We start from the raw sequence: 15,770 nt of genomic DNA, 5'->3' as shown, positions 1-15,770 counted from the left end.
AATTCCCCATTGCTATACTGCAGTTACCTATTTCACCACTAGATGCTGCTCAAACTCTACCATGCAATTCAGGGCTTTGGATGTCCACTTCGGCAATTAGAATGTTCTGCACTGTATGCTATTGTTACCTGGCTGGGCCGAGGTAAGTAGAAAGACCAAAGCAATTCTTCATTCATTTATTCTATGTTGTGGTTTTAATCAATCACTTTGAATGGTGAAATCCATAGCATGTGCAATAGGGCACACCACATTTTCTAAATGTTGCATCATGGCATCGATTTGCATACTATGGATTTGCAAGCCTAAATAGTATTAATCTACATTAATACTCTGAAGGCTTTTCGACCCAAATCTTATAATTCCTTCATAATGAACCATTGTACGTATTTTCAAATGTAAAGCATGTAACTATAGCCTAATATTCAAACAAATAATGAGCCATTGAGAACAGCCCCCAATATCTCCCCACAACCTATGCTGACCCAGTGATGCAGTTGCCCCCCCCCCCCACACCCCCCACACCCCCCCCACCCGCCCCCCTCATACAGAGCTGCAGCTGACAGACAGGCAGACTAACCTATGCCTTTTGAGGAACCTTTCCTGAAAAGGTGTCCCCTAACCAGCTGTATCACAGGTACCTAATCTGTCAGTATTAATAGTCAGTGAGGTAAGCCCCTTCTCTACAAGATCCTGGAGAGTTAAAGACACACGTAGGCTACAGAAGTGTACTGTACGGTCTAAAATAGCTTTGTGTTAGGTGAATAGTATTCAAGTGTTTTGTAACAAGATAACATAAAGTTACTTATACCTAAGTAGTCAGGCATGTCGTCTACATGCCGTTACATGTGGGGGTGAAACTCTAGAACGAAGATCCAATCCGATCAAGATATTTGTGGGCGTGGTTGGATAATTGCCATACTAGATTGTCAACAATAAGCTTATGGCCCAATTTATTAGCTAGAACCGTGACAGGCAAAAACTCACGCACACACAGACACACACCCAATGGGGCAACAGGGTCAGGATTATTTGTCTTTGACACTGTGTTTAGAAAATAGAAAAATTGCACTAGTGGAGCTTGGCAGAAGTTTTAAGGACATAAACATCTTTATTTATGCCCATCAAACAAGCAACAGTCACAGCAGACCTGGCCCTACAATATTAGTGACATAATTTAGACACTCTTAAAATACCATGAGAGCAGACAGCAGCGTTCATCAATTACCTTTGGCTCTGGAGCACGAGGACAAGGCAAGCCCAGACAGAGACAGGATGGGACAACAGGCGAAGCCAAGAATGGAATGGGGATGAAGCACATGGACAAGGCTAGCAGAGCCAGGGATTGAAGATTAAGATGGGATGGAAAGCGACAGGATGAGGATGAAGCATATGGACAACAAAGCGACCTTTCAGAGACTTTGGGTCGTTGAAAAGACTGTATAAGTCCCATGTAATATTATTAACAAGACAAGCACAGCCAGTGACAGGATGGTTATGAAGCACGAGGACAACAAGCATAGACGGGGATGGGAAGGGATGGAACAGGATGCTTGGGTTCAGGAACAGCAGATGCTAGTGGGGCACAAGGCTAATAGCAGTCTGTCTGGAATAGAGCCACGGTCAGGAGTAGAAGGTCTGGTCCGTCAGAAGGTAGATGCAGGGTCAGGGGAGCACATAAAGGTTTAGACACTTAAGCAATAAGGCACGAGGGGGTGTGGTATATGGCCAATATACCATGCCTAAGGGATGTTCTTAGCACCTGGATACAGCCCTTAGCTGTGGTATATTGGCCATATACCACAAACCCGAGGTGCCTTATTGCTATTATAAACTGGTTACCAACGTAATTAGAGTAAAAAAATAAATGTTTTGTCATTCCCGTGGTATACGGTCTGATATACCACAGCTGTCAGTCAATCAGCATTCAGGACTCGAACCACCCCGCTTATAATATCTAATAATAACTTCCAGTACTGTCTGTTATAGGGCACCTGCTCATGTTCTCAAATTATGTATCTTTTTTACATTTCAAGTAGTCCCTGAATTAGGCTAGAGAGACTGGACTGTCTAAATGATGTTGTGACCACAATTACATCTTGTCTTGCAGTGAGATCTACCAGGAAAAGGAATTCTAGGAAAAGGAATTCTAGGAAAAGGAATTCTACCGGGAAAAGGAATTCTAGGAAAAGGAATTCTACAACTCCCTCCAGTGCCAGTGGTTAACACTAACCTGACATAAAATTGTCTCGTTAGTCTAGAGATCCGTCTCATGCAGAGGCAAGGAGAAAGAGAGAGAGAGGGCGCTGTTCAATTTCCTTAAATGGCTGTCATGCAATCTGAACGCTGAATACCTTATTAAGAGCAGTCGTCTCACTCTCTGATTAAATCAATCGGCAGAATTTACATTTTGGACTGAGAACATCTCATTCAGGTTTCAGGCTTATTTTGATATGGCTGAATAATACATTAGAATACAATAGCCTCTTAGAAAAAAATATTAACGATTAAAACCATGACTTAAAAATAACAGATATTGGCATAAGATGGAGGGAATGTTGGAACGTAACTAACGGAATTACAGTTAACAAAAATGTATGCTTAATCCAGTATAAACTAAAGTATATAATTTATTATACAAGATACAAAATTCCCAAATTCTACACCACAATGGCAGAGTCACAGAGTCATGTCTTAAGTGTAAAACTAATAATGACTCAGTAATCCATGCCTTCTGGGAATGTTATACATTCAAAAAGTTATGGGTGGAGTTAGAAAGTTGTCTGTCAGAAGAATTACAATATAAATGTACTTTAATCCGTCTGGCTGCATATTTCAAGACATGGAATATGAGGGTGCAGAGAGATACATGATTGGTTGGAGAATACTTTTCTCGTCAATCATCTTGAAAAAACGTATACTTAAAACTGGAAATCAACCAATCCTCAATCGTTAACACAATGGAAAGGTCAAATGCTTTATTGTCTTTATGTTGAAAGTGCGTGGGCGACAGAGAGAAACAAAATGGTGCAGTCTGAGGCCATGTGGTGGAGAGTGATGTGGTTTCTGGAGACGGGGGTGTGAGCAGGTGGGTCGGTGAAGGATGATGTTTGTGTGTGTTTGAATGCTGTCGTTTCTATGTGTATGTTTTATATTGTCAAAAACAAAAACTCATCGTACAAAAAACAATAATTATTTGTATAAAAGAATATAATAGCCTACATACTATCCTGGGATCAAATGGTATTTGTTTTCTGTCAAAAACTTTAGTTGCGCTTGACTGAGGTTGCCTAGCACAGTGGAACCAATGCAATAGTCCCAAAAGTGCAAACCCTGCCCATTCAAACGCTCAAAGTAGCGGAAAAAAAAACAAATACTAATTGAACCCATGTCATACTCCTACTACAACTAAAAATATGCTCAGTCAGTCTAGAACAGCGTCAATGTCACGAATCCCGCTTCCTGAGTCTGTGTTTGCCTGTGTTTCTGTTTACCAGTAAACTACCAGAATGTTGGTATCTTTCAAGGATTTTATGTAATCAATCACAAGACATCTAGTGGCCGTGCACTTCAGATTATCACAGGTCTCTAATTATCTCAGGTGTCTAATTATCTTTTTTTGTCATTTAGCAGACACTTTCATCCAGAGCAATTTACAGTAGTGAGTGCATACATTTTCATACTGGTCCCCGTGGGAAATGAACCCACAACCCTGTCACTGCAAGCGCCATGCTCTACCAACGGATGCACAAAGGACTCTGGCCTTACCACATCTAAAATTGATCAAATAATAAAATAAGATGACTTTAAAATAAAAAATACAATGAAAAAACTGTAAAACATTATCCTAAATTTAAACCATCAACTTAGTGAATACCATTGGTGTTTAATATGATGTTAAACACCAATGTTTTCAGCATGAAATGTCCTGGTATACACCTTACACTGTATGTGGCCTGGAAACAAGGGCTCAGTCAATTTGTTGCTGTTTTCTTACAACTTCTGGCGCATTGACAATGTCGTTAAATATAAATTATACTGAACAAAAATATAAACGCAACATGCAACAATTCAAAGATTTTACTGAGTTACAGTTCATATAAGGAAATCAGTCAATTGAAATAAATGAATTAGTCCCTAATCTATGGATTTCACATGAATGGGAATACAGATATGCATCTTTTGGTCACAGATACCTTAAAAAATATTGTATTTCTGTACATTCGGAATGCCTTCGATAAAATGCAATTGTGTTCATTCTCCGTAGCTTATGCCTGCCCATACCATAACCCCACCGCAACCATAGGGCACTCTGTTCACAACGTTGACATCAGAAAACCGCTCGCCCATACAACGCCAAACACATGGTCTGCGGTTATGAGGCCAGTTCGACGTACTTCCAAATTATGTAAAATGACGGAGGCAGCTTATGGTAGAGAAATTATTCTCTGGCAACAGCTCTGGTGGACATTCCTGCAGTCAGCATGCCAATTGCAAGCTCCCTCAAAACTTCAGACATCTGTGGCATTAAGTTGTGTGACAAAACTGCACATTTTAGAGTGGCCTTTTGTTGTCCCCAGCACAAGGTGCATATGTTTAATGATCATGCTGTTTAATCAGTTTCTTGTTATGCCACACCTGTCAGGTTGATTGATTATCTTGGCAGAGGACAAATCCTAATTAACAGGGATATACATTTGGGAGAAATAAGCTTTTGTGCAAATGTTTCTGTTGAGTGATCACATGTTAAAACTATGAAATAACGGACAGATCATTTGAAAGATATTAAGTAGTATAAGCTAGGGCTGGGAATTGCCAGGTACCTCACGATATGATATGATCACAATACTTAAGTGCTGATTCTATATGTATTGTGATTCGATACGGCAATTTTATTGCGATTTGATGTTCCAAACATACAATGCATTCTGAAATTATTCAGAACCCTTCCCTTTTTCCACATTTTGTTACGTTATAGCCTTACTCTAAAATGGATTAAATAAATAAAAATCCTCAATCTACACACAATACCCCATGATGACAAAGCAAAACAGTTTTAAAGAAAAAACATTTTAGCTATTTTTTTTTTTTTTAAACAGAAATACCTTATTTACATGACTATTCAGACCCTTTGCTATGAGACTCAAAATTGAGCTCAGGTGCATCCTGTTTCCATTGATCATCCTTAATATGTTTCTACAACTTGGATTGGAGTCCACCTGAGGTAAATTCAATTGATTGGACATGATTTGGAAAGGCCCACACCTGTCTATATAAAGGTCCCACAGTTGACAGTGCATGTCAAAGGAAAAACCAAGCCATGAAGTCGAAGGAATTGTCCGTAGAGCTCCGAGAAAGGATTGTGTCGAGGCACAGATCTGGGGAAGAGTACCAAAAAATGTCTGCAGCATTGAAAGTCCCCAAGAACACGGTGGCCTCCATCATTCTGAAATGGAAGAAGTTTGGAACCACCAAGACTCTTCCTAGAGCTGGCCACCTGGCCAAACTGAGCAATCGGGGGAGAAGGGCCTAGGTCAGGGAGGTGACCAAGAACCCAATGGTCACTCTGACAGAGCTCCAGAGTTCCTATGTGGAGATGGGAGAACCTTTCAGAAGGACAACCATCTCTGCAGCACTCCATCAATCAGGCCTTTATGGTAGAGTGACCTGACGGAAGACAGTCCTCAGTAAAAGGCACATGACCGCCTGTTTGGAGTTTGTCAAAAGGCACCAAAAGGACTCTCAGAACATGAGAAACAAGATTGAACTCTTTGGCCTGAAAGATGAACGGTGCAAAGTACAGAGAGATCCTTGATGAAAGCCTGCTCCAGAGTGCTCAGGACCTCAGACTAGAGCGAAGGTTGTAAAATAACAGACACATCATTTGAAAGATATTAAGTAGTATAAGCTAGGGCTGGGAATTGCCAGGTACCTCACGATATGATCACAATACTTAAGTGCTGATTCTATATGTATTGTGATTCGATACGGCGACAGGACAATGACCCTAAGCACACAGCCAAGACAACGTAGGAGTGGCGTAGGGACAAGTCTCTGAATGTCCTTGAGTGGCCTAGCCAGAGCCCAGACTTGAACCCAATTAAACATCTCTGGAGAAACCTGAAAATAGCTGTGCAGTGACGCTCCCCATCCAACCTGCCATCAGTCTTGTTCGTCCCAAATGGCACACTATGATCCATAGGGCTCTGGTCAAAAGTAGTACACTATATATTTTTTTATTTTTTTTATTTATTTATTTATTTTTTATTTTTTTTCCCAAGGTGGCTTAGCAGTTCAGACGTCTTTTCCGTATTGTCTTGTCGTGTCCTGTATATATATATATATTTACACCTTTTCTCCACATATCTTTTATTTATTTTATTATCCAAGAACTCAACTACAAAAGCGTTCCTGCAAAAGCTTTCCTGCAACCCGCTTCACCAATTACATTAAGTATTATTTACCTCAATCTGAAAATCCATCGTGGAAGATAGCCAGGGGCTAATTCAGAAGCTAGCCTGATAGCTAACCAGAAGCTACTCCGATAGCTAGCCAGAAGCTAATCTGTAGCTGCCCCGAAATTAGCCGGTTTGCTAGCTAGCGTTGGTGTTTCAGCTGCCCACGTTTTGCGGTCATCAGCTATTCCTTTAGCTCGATAATCTACCGGCACTTTTGTGCAACGCGACTCGGACCGGAGCATTCCGGGACTTTTTTTCTCTCAGTTTCCCCGGATTCCAACCGCAGGCTCTGGACACTTGCACCTTGATTTCGCAGCTAGCTAGCTGCATACCGTGTGACTATTGGCTTACGTCGACCCCGGAGCAAACTCAAATCATGCTGGAGCTAGCCAGCTGAGGAGTTCCATCACCATCCGGACCCGTTTCTTTTGTTGCTGCTGCAGATACGGAACCCCACCGGGCCTTCACGACTGACTGCCGACGTTATCTGCCCGAGGGATTTATCCAACCGGCAAATCCGTCCCGACGTTACCTGAACGCTCACCTGAGGCCCGCTAATCGTTAGCTGTCCTATCGGCTGCTATCTGAACAAAACCCCACTACACGGAACCTACCGACGGAAACGCACGAGGTATCTACAAACAGACCTCCATCCTATGCTGCTACCGATAGCCATATACCCGGCCAGCTGTCTGGATCGCCACGACCCCAACCAACCTCTACTCACTGGACCCTTACTGATCACTCGATTAAGCATGCCTCTCCTTAATGTAAATATGCCTTGTCCATTGCTGTTCTGGTTAGTGTTTATTGGCTTATTTCACTGTAGAGATTCTAGCCCTGCTCTCTATACCATATCCAACCTATCAGTTCCACCACCCACATATGCGATGACATCACCTGGTTTCAATGATGTTTCTAGAGACAAGATCTCTCTCATCATCACTCAATACCTAGGTTTACCTCCACTGTATTCACATCCTACCATACCTTTGTCTGTACATTATTCCTTTAAACTATTTTATCGCCCCCAGAAACTTCCTTTTACTCTCTGCTCTAGTAGCTCTAGGCGACCAATTCTCATAGCTTTTAGCCGTACCATTATCCTACTTCTCCTCTGTTCCTCTGGTGATGTAGAGGTGAATCCAGGCCCTGCAGTACCTGGCTCCACTCCTATTCCCCAGGCGCTCTCTTTTGATGACTTCTGTAACCGTAATAGCCTTGGCTTCATGCATGTTAACATTAGAAGCCTCCTCCCTAAGTTTGTTTTGTTCACTGCTTTAGCACACTCTACCAACCCGGATGTTTTAGCCGTGTCTGAATCCTGGCTTAGAAAGACCACCAAAAATTCAGACATTTTTATCCCCAATTACAATATTTTCAGACAAGATAGAACGGCCAAAGGGGGCGGTGTTGCAATCTACTGCAAAGACTGCCTGCAGAGTTCTGTTATACTATCCAGGTCTGTTCCCAAACAATTTGAACTTCTACTTTTAAAAATCCACCTCTCTAAAAACAAGTCTCTCACCGTTGCCGCCTGCTATAGACCACCCTCTGCCCCCAGCTGTGCTCTGGACACTATATGTGAACTGATTGCCCCCCATCTATCTTCAGAGCTCGTGCTGCTAGGCGACCTAAATTTGAACATGCTCAACACCCCAGCCACCCTACAATCTAAGCTTGATGCCCTCAATCTCACACAAATTATCAATGAACCTACCAGGTACCACCCCAACTCCGTAAACACGGGTACCCTCATAGATATCATCCTAACAAACTTGCCCTCCAAATACACCTCTGCTGTTTTCAACCAAGATCTCAGCGATCACTGCCTCATTGCCTGCATCCGTAATGGGTCAGCGGTCAAACGACCTCCACTCATCACTGTCAAACGCTCCCTGAAACACTTCAGCGAGCAGGCCTTCCTAATCGACCTGGCCGGGATATCCTGGAAGGATATTGATCTCATCCCGTCAGTAGAGGATGCCTGGTCATTTTTTAAAAATGCCTTCCTCACCATCTTGAATAAGCATGCCCCATTCAAGAAATTTAGAACCAGGAACAGATATAGCCCTTGGTTCTCTCCTGACCTGACTGCCCTTAACCATCAGAAAAACATCCTATGGCGTTCTGCATTAGCATCGGACAGCCCCCGTGATATGCAACTTTTCAGGGAAGCCAGAAACCAATATACACAGGCAGTTAGAACAGCCAAGGCTAGCTTTTTCAAGCAGAAATTTGCTTCCTGCAACACAAATTCAAAAAAGTTCTGGGACACCGTAAAGTCCATGGAGAATAAGAACACCTCCTCCCAGCTTCCAACCGCTCTGAAGATAGGAAACACTGTCACCACCGACAAATCCACTATTATTGAGAATTTCAATAAGCATTTTTCTACGGCTGGCCATGCTTTCCACCTGGCTACCCCTACCCCGGACAACAGCACTGCCCTCCCCTCTGCTACTCGCCCAAGCCTTCCCCATTTCTCTTTCTCCCAAATACAGTCAGCTGATGTTCTTAATGAGCTGCAAAATCTGGACCCTTACAAATCAGCCGGGCTAGATAATCTGGACCCTTTCTTTCTAAAACTATCTGCTGAAATTGTTGCCACCCCTATTACTAGCCTCTTCAACCTCTCTTTCGTGTCGTCTGAGATCCCCAAAGATTGGAAAGCAGCTGCGGTTATCCCCCTCTTCAAAGGGGGGGACACCCTTGACCCTAACTGCTACAGACCTATATCTATCCTACCCTGCCTTTCTAAGGTCTTCGAAAGCCAAGTCAACAAACAGATTACCGACCATTTCGAATCACACCACACCTTCTCCGCTATGCAATCTGGTTTCAGAGCTGGTCATGGGTGCACCTCAGCCACGCTCAAGGTCATAAACGATATCGTAACCGCCATCGATAGGAAACAATACTGTGCAGCCGTATTCATTGACCTGGCCAAGGCTTTTGACTCTGTCAATCACCACATCCTCATTGGCAGACTCGACAGCCTTGGTTTCTCTAATGATTGCCTCGCCTGGTTCACCAACTACTTCTCTGATAGAGTTCAGTGTGTCAAATCGGAGGGTCTGTTGTCCGGGCCTCTGGCAGTCTCTATGGGGGTGCCACAGGGTTCAATTCTTGGACCGACTCTCTTCTCTGTTTACATCAATGATGTCGCTCTTGCTGCTGGTGATTCTCTGATCCACCTCTACGCAGACGACACTATTCTGTATACTTCTGGCCCTTCTTTTGACACTGTGTTAACAACCCTCCAGGCGAGCTTCAATGCCATACAACTCTCCTTCCGTGGCCTCCAACTGCTCTTAAATACAAGTAAAACCAAATGCATGCTCTTCAACCGATCGCTGCCTGCTCCTGCCCGCCTGTCCAACATCACTACTTTGGACGGCTCTGACTTAGAATATGTGGACAACTACAAATACCTAGGTGTCTGGTTAGACTGTAAACTCTCCTTCCAGACCCACATCAAACATCTCCAATCCAAAGTCAAATCTAGAATTGGCTTCCTATTCCGCAACAAAGCATCCTTTACTCATGCTGCCAAACATACCCTTGTAAAACTGACCATCCTACCAATCCTCGACTTCGGTGATGTCATTTACAAAATAGCCTCCAAAACCCTACTCAATAAATTGGATGCAGTCTATCACAGTGCCATCCGTTTTGTCACCAAAGCCCCATATACTACCCACCACTGCGACCTGTACACTCTCGTTGGCTGGCCCTCGCTTCATACTCGTCGCCAAACCCACTGGTTCCAGGTCATCTACAAGACCCTGCTAGGTAAAGTCCCCCCTTATCTCAGCTCGCTGGTCACCATAGCAGCACCTACCTGTAGCACGCGCTCCAGCAGGTATATCTCTCTAGTCACCCCCAAAACCAATTCTTCCTTTGGACGCCTCTCCTTCCAGTTCTCTGCTGCCAATGACTGGAACGAACTACAAAAATCTCTGAAACTGGAAACACCTATCTCCCTCACTAGCTTTAAGCACCAGCTGTCAGAGCAGCTCATAGATTACTGCACCTGTACATAACCCATCTACAATTTAGCCCAAACAACTACCTCTTTACCTACTGTATTTATTTATTAATTTATTTTGCTCCTTTGCACCCCATTATTTCTGTCTCTACTTTGCACTTTCTTCCAATGCAAACCAACCATTCCAGTGTTTTTTAGTTTTTATTTTACTTGCTGTGTTGTACTCACTTCGCCTCCATGGCCTTTTTATATTTTATTTATTTATACATATATCTGTTTGCCTTCACCTCCCTTATCTCACCTCACTTGCTCACATTGTATATAGACTTATTTTTTTTTCACTGTATTATTGACTATATGTTTGTTTTTACTCCATGTGTAACTATGTGTTGTTGTATGTGTCGAACTGCTTTGCTTTATCTTGGCCAGGTCGCAATTGTAAATGAGAACGTGTTCTCAATTTGCCTACCTGGTTAAATAAAGGTTAAATTAAAAAAAAATAAAAAAATAAAAAAAAAAATATATATATATATAGGGAAGAGGGTGCCATTTGGGACAGGGTGCCATTTTGAGTACAGCCCTATGCTTCAGTCCTATGGTTCAGCCCTATGCTTCAGCCTAGGTTTGCAAAGGGAGAGTATATTACTGGAAACTTTCTAAGTTTACCAGTAAACTACCAGAATGTTGGTATCTTTCAAGGATTTTATATAATCTATCACAAGACATCTAGTGGCCATTTTGGGTACTTCAGATTATCACAGGTGTCTAATTATCTCTGGCCCTTTTAACATTATTCACTAAGTTAAGGCCTCATAGAATTCAGAGAAAGAAATCTAAATTAAGTGTTTGTGGTGGGGGTGGGACCTGGAGAAGAATGCCTTGCCAGGCCTAGCCTAAACCCCTCCCTGGGCCTGTCGTGTCTGGATCACAACAACCCTGCTGAGGAGGGGCCCCTGAGATTCAGCCTCAACCTATAGCTATGTATGTCCTCCATATTCAGTCCCAAATGGCTCTCTATTCCCTTAATAAGGCACTACTTTTGACCAGAGCCCTATGAGCCCTATAGTCGGGCGGCAGGGTAGCCTAGTGGTTAGAGCGTTGGACTAGTAACCGGAAGGTTGCAAGTTCAAATCCCCGAGCTGACAAGGCACAAATCTGTCGTTCTGCCCCTGAACAGGCAGTTAACCCACTGTTCCTAGGCCGTCATTGAAAATAAGAATTTGTTCTTAACTGACTTACTTGCCTAGTTAAATAAAGGTAAAAAAAATAATAAAAATAAAAAAAAATAGTGCATTACATAGGGAATAGGGTGCCATTTGGGACGTAACCCAGCCTCCTGCACTTCACCATGACTTATCTCCTTATGCAATAACTAAAGGCTGCATCGCGACTCTCCACACTTCTCCCAAAGTGTGAACTTGCACAATCCCAGTCAAGGATTTAAAAGCATTGCATTGGTGTAAAGATTGGCTGGAGAGGGAGTGCCCACCATTGTTCAATCCATGACAAGGAGTGGGGAGTGAGCAAGTGGGTGGAGAATGAGGATGAGATCCTGCTGCTCACAAACAGCCTAGCCAGGGGAGCAGCAGCATTTGGGACTGTGTCCCAAATGGCACCCTATCCTTATAGTCCACTACTTTAGACCAAGGGCCACAGGTCACCTTATCCCCTAAATGGTGCACTACTTTTGACCAGAGCAGTGCCCATAAGGCTCCGGTCAAAAGTAGTGCACTAAATAGGAAATAGGGTGTCATTTGGGATGTAGGCAGCAGTGTTTATCTGATATCTCCTGCTAATCTCTCTCCCACCTGCCCAGCCCCACTCATGGGAATGTATGGGAGAGAGAGGAGGAACCAATCATTTTGAAGGGGAGCGTCCCATGAGGTTTCTTTAAGAATGGAGCCCAAACACATTATTCACTGCATACCACAGTTCTGTATGATAAAGATCTCATATTAACTCTTCAGCGACCAGACCGCACCTGGCCTTCAGTGTAGCCTATGTAAAAACAAAGGAAATAGTAAGTAAAATAGTTAAAGCAACACTGAACTAAAGGCAGACTGCAAAGGCTGTGAAAGGCTGCAAAGGCAACGAATACTAGACTACTACTGGACTGGTTAATAGGACACAAGAAATGATGGCAAAACTACCACACCAGAGACTTAAAACCTTTAGTCCCATTAACAGCCCCCCCCCCCCCCCCCCCACACACACACAGTACCAGCGCAAAACACAAATAATCTTTCACCTCATTTCGGCCTAGTACTAATTCTCGCTACTGACGTACTTAATTATCTGCAAAAGGATTTAGCCATGTCAACAAAACTGCACCTTGACATCAAGACATTTCTTAACACAACAATGTTATAACATCTCATAAGAACATGTCATAACATACCCGGGTCAATTTGTACAGTACATTTGTGTGTGTTGACAAATTATATCTGTCCTTTTAAAAGCAAACCTATAACAAACTGCTTCAAACTTTCTCATTCCTGAAATATCAAATTATCCAGGGTGCCACTCCAACAAAAGACTGTTGTTCTTCCTGCCTAAGCACCAATGAGGTTTATGACAAACACACAAAGTAGGTCTTAGCCCTCAGCTCAATTAAAATCCTATAAGCACAAGTGTGGGTTTTGGGGAAAAAGAGATCGGAATTTCACAGAGGATTATAGTACTACAACAATGTCATAACACCAGAAATATGTCCTAGAAATATGTATGAGCTTTGATGTCATAAACATTGTGCTATGGATTTAGGGATGAACATGAGTAATTGAGTACTCAAATACTGGAACTGATGTCAAAACTTGATCTTTAAACAGAGGCAAAAATAAATATTCTAATACTGTGTGGCGACAAAGCGTTAGGCACGTCTCTCTCCATGCACACTCATCCACCAATTTGTGCTATTTCATTTATTTCATGGTGTGAATTGTTTTGTTTTGACTGGTACTGTATATGGGGCAATTTAGCAATTAGAACTTGTTATCTGTAATCGTTATGATAAATTCGGCACTGTTGCACGCTGTTGGCAGATACAGGTGAAGTCGGAAGTTTACATACACCTTAGCCAAATACATTTAAACTCAGTTTTTCACAATTCCTGACATTTAATCCTAGTAAAAATTCCCTGTCTTAGGTCAGTTAGGATCACCACTTTATTTTAAGAATGTGAAATGTCAGAATAATAGTAGAGAGAATGATTTATTTCAGCTTTTATTTCTTTCATCACATTCCCAGTGGGTCAGAAGTTTACATACAGTCAATTAGTATTTGGTACCATTGCCTTTAAATTGTTTAACTTGGATCAAACGTTTTGGGTAGCCTTGCAAAATAAGTTGGGTGAATTGTGGCCCATTCCTCCTGACAGAGCTGGTGTAACTGAGTCAGATTTGTAGGCCTCCTTGCTTGGTGTCATTGTCCATTTGGAAGACCTATTTGCAACCAAGCTTTAACTTCCTGACTGATGTCTTGAGATGTTGCTTCAATATATCCACATCATTTTGCCCCCTCATGATGCCATCTATTTTGTGAAGTGCACCAGTCCCTCCTGCAGCAAAGCACCCCCACAACATGGTGCTGCCACCCCCTTGCTTCACGGTTGGGATGGTGTTCTTCGGCTTGCAAGCCTCCCCCTTTTTCCTCCAAACATAACAATGGTCATTATGGCCAAACAGTTCTATTTTTGTTTCCTCAGACCAGAGGACATTTCTCCAAAAAGTACAATCTTTGTCCCCATGTGCACATTTGTACCTGTTTCCTCCAGCATCTTCACAAGGTCCTTTGATGTTGTTCTGGGATTGATTTACACTTTTTGCACCAAAGTACGTTCATCTCTAGGAGACAGAACGCGTCTCCTTCCTGAGTGTAGGACGGCTGCGTGGTCCCATGGTGTTTATACTTGCATACTATTGTTTGTACAGATGAACGTGGTACCTTCAGGCGTTTGGAAATTGCTCCCAAGGATGATCCAGACTTGTGGAGGTCTACAATTGTTTTTCTGAAGTCTTGGCTGATTTCTTTTGCTTTTCCCATGATGTCAAGCAAAGAGGCACTGAGTTTCAAGGTATGCCTTGAAATACATCCACAGCTACACCTCCAATTCACTCAAATGATGTAAATTAGCCTATCAGAAGCTTCTAAATCCAAGACATTTTCTGGAATTTTCCAAGCTTTTTAAAGGCATAGTCAACTTAGTGTATGTAAACTTCTGACCCACTGGAATTGTGATACAGGTAATTATAAGTTAAATAATCTGTCTGTAAACAATTGTTGGAAAAATTACTTGTGTCATGCAGAAAGTAGATGTCCTGACCGATTTGCCAAAACTACAGTTTGTTAACAAGAAATTTGTGGAGTGGTTGAAAAACTAGTTTTAATGACTCCAACCTAAGTGTATGTAAACTTCCGACTTCAATTGTAAATTTGCACATTTTTTTCCAGTGTGGGCCTTGTGTACTAAAGATATTGCTTTTCATTTATTTGATACTCAAACAGTTTTAAAAAATGTTAAATGCCCATCCCTATATGGATATTAGACAATGCGTTATCAAAGGGTCTATATTAATAATATTGACCAATGTTGAAATGTAATGTTTCAACGGTCTGAACAATGAACAGTTGCCTTTCAAGTATACAATGGTTATCAATGCATTCCATGATTAATTAATGTATTCCCTCAATCTGATCTTGATATTATGGAGGGAGGGAGGTCTTTGCACATATTAAACATTTTGTGGCAAATATATGTTTTACAAAGCGTTCTTTTCTAGCATTCTTTTCTTTTTTTACCCTAACTCTCATATTATTATAGATCATTTGTGATGGAATCACTGTGAAAATTATTATCTGTTTCCCCATTCATAAATTCCAGTGCAGTGCTCTCCCTTGACAGTAAAAAAAATGACAAATGTAATTTCTGCTCCATTTATTTCCACGACAGCATCAAGCTTCCTCATCCACTACCAGACAGTTCAAAAACCGTCAAGCTTTACGTCCCATGCTGGGGCAATATTGTGCGTAAATCTCATGCTCCGATTATCATGGATGAAATTTGTATAGCACAATTAGATTGAAAGCTTAATTATAATGGCACCCCATGTCTTTACAAATCTCTCTTTGAACTGCTGAAATGTTTACAGCGGAAGAGCCCCAGAATATACATCCTAATCTGAATTTAACGAGCAACGGAGCCCTCTGCCATAAAACGCGTCAACAGTAACCCCCCCCACCCATATCAAAGCGCGCGCGCATGCACACACAAACACTGAAAAGACACACACACAATTAAACTGGAATACAGAAAATGAGAAGCTCAA

The 15,770-nt window shown here is 42.1% G+C and overlaps 1 protein-coding gene across 4 annotated transcripts in view; it reads right to left on the bottom strand.

Annotated features, from left to right (window-relative positions):
* Window positions 1-15,770, bottom strand: part of LOC129838086 (growth factor receptor-bound protein 10-like) — a 93,701-nt gene that overhangs the window by 38,424 nt on the left and 39,507 nt on the right. The window lies entirely within an intron of this gene.

The sequence above is a fragment of the Salvelinus fontinalis genome, chromosome 38 (genome assembly GCF_029448725.1).
Source record: "Salvelinus fontinalis isolate EN_2023a chromosome 38, ASM2944872v1, whole genome shotgun sequence".
Classification (NCBI taxonomy): Eukaryota; Metazoa; Chordata; class Actinopteri; order Salmoniformes; family Salmonidae; genus Salvelinus; species Salvelinus fontinalis.
This window is presented reverse-complemented; position numbering and strand designations above follow the sequence as displayed.